A 2,500-nucleotide genomic window follows, 5' to 3' on the forward strand; every position below is an offset into this window, starting at 1 on the left:
AACATCATTAGAGATGTCAAGGCAAAACTAATTCATTATTATTATTTCATTGCAAGTAAGAAAGATGCAGAAATATTTCAGTGAGACAACTTTACCTTATTAAGTACAAATGGAGACCCATTAGAGATGTCTTTTGACTTCAGGCATCACAAAAGAAGATTAAATGAAATTAAATTAAATTATTATTATTATTATTATTATTATTATTATTATTATTATTATTATTATTTATTCCAGATAATTTGTTCGAAATTAATTGCTCTAAAAATTATTTCTCGAACTATCAATTCCTCGAAAGAAAGATTGCTTGAAAGCCGATATTTCTTATTTAAACTATTCGAAATCTCAGTCACACCACAAACACCATTGTTAAATACCTTTATCCTAGCCGTTAATAACTTTATTTTCTAAACCTTACTTTGAGTCCAATTGAAATAGTTAATCGTTAAAAACTATTGATAATTACCATCATCTCAGCCATTAATGACTTTGTTTTCTAAACATTATTATTTTTAGTTTTGACCTCTGTTTCATAATTATCTCTGGAAACCTCGAAGCATGAAGACTGAAGTGTGCGTTGATGCAAGCAGAAAAAAATACAGTGACTGTGCACAAAGAATAAAAAAATATCGTATCTAGACATGATGACACAGGAAATGTTGAAGAATATTTAATAAGCGTTCCTCACAGTATTACATATTGATACAGAAATGTTTTTTGTTTTTATTTTTATTTGATATGAAAAATCAAAGAATCTTTTTTTTCTTTTTTTTTTGCATTTTCTTTGCAAATGTAAAGAAAGCTAGATATAGAGATTCAATTTTGAATTATTTATATAACCAATCTTTCTCTTTTTTTCAGTTCAATTGCTGGAAAACAAAATGCTCAAGGTCATTTGCTTATGAGCAATCTGTCTTTCGAGGAATTGATAGTTCAACGAATAATTTTTCGACCAGTTGATTTCAAGGATTTTCTTTTCGAGCAATCGATATCGAGCAATTTACCGGATACCATTATTATTATTATTATTACTATTATTATTATTATTATTATTATTATTATTATTATTATTATTATTATTATTATTTAAAATAAAAATTGACAGGTGCCATTAGCTCGGGACGTTAATCTAGGTATCCTTGTAAGCTAAGGACGGGGGCTTTGGGGTAGTCTATTGGTCTATCTGCTGAGTCATCAGCAGCCATTGCCTGGACCTACTTGGTCCTAGCTTGGGTGGACAGAAGGCTTGGTCACTGATCTTATGTATGTATGGTCAGTCTCTAGGGCATTGTCCTGCTCGATAGGGCAATGATCATGGCCCTTGCCTCTGCCATTCATGAGCGACCTTTAAACAATAGATGAAAATGAATAAGGACATAAGTATAAGGACGTCAAAAGGGGGAAAAGTCGAATGCTGGAGAAGAAATTGAGAAATAAAAATACCTGCCAATAGTAAAAGAAAAAATAGGACAATTTTGAATAGATTACAATCTTATATGGATTTATAACAGTTAAGCCATGAAACGTGACATATTTCAATCTACGTGCCATAATGTTTAATAAAACAAATTCAGATGGTAAGCTTTTCATATAAATACATGTGCACCCCATATAAATATAAATAAAAAAAATTTATAATTCAATTTCCATTTTATTTTAATTTCCGTATTTCCAATTCTTAATATAAGTTTTAGGTGAAATATACCACTTTCGATCAATGTCTTTCTTTGATGTCGTTCTTATATTCCAATGAGTTCCTTATCATATCTATTGTAACTAATAATTTCAATATCTCATTAATGTAAACAAAAATCATTATGTGAGTAGACAGAATATAGGAAAATTAGATTAGCTTCCAAACATTCACAAATCTTTTTCAATAAACATTGCGCTAATCATTTGTTAAAATCTTCGAAGGGGTTTTAAATGGCATATGATACCAAAATTATCATCAGGAACCTATAAGCTAATAATTATACCTTATATTTGTTAATATCTTTCTTCTGTCATATTTTCCACGATAATATTCTCTGTCCTTATTTGTGGGACTTTTATAGTTAGACTCCTTTATCCATATATTTGAATTGTAACCATTGGCTTTATTGGATAATAATTATTCATATATTGACATTCAGTTTACACAAGTATTACATTGATTGTAAATTACTCTAATGTCGTAATATTTCTCTCGGGACATTTTCTTAACTACATACAACTTTGGACATCGTAGTCCATTTTACTCTTCTTCGTGTGGCCTCTTTCTTATTTCCCTAATTTCCACACTGGTCAGATTTTTCCCTTCGTGGTTTCGTGTTTTCCAGCCATTTGAGTATAACTTTGCTTCAACTGTTTTCTACAACGTCATATTTTTTGCCTCTCAGCCATTTTCTTCCCGCTGTCTTTACAAATGGTTTACGTGGATTACTAAAAAAAAATTCATGTCAAGTGAAATTTGCTTATCTGGTTGTATTTTGTAGCCTCGCATTTGGCTGCGTTTCAT

This window comes from Palaemon carinicauda, chromosome 4 (assembly GCF_036898095.1).
Source record: "Palaemon carinicauda isolate YSFRI2023 chromosome 4, ASM3689809v2, whole genome shotgun sequence".
Classification (NCBI taxonomy): domain Eukaryota; kingdom Metazoa; phylum Arthropoda; class Malacostraca; order Decapoda; family Palaemonidae; genus Palaemon; species Palaemon carinicauda.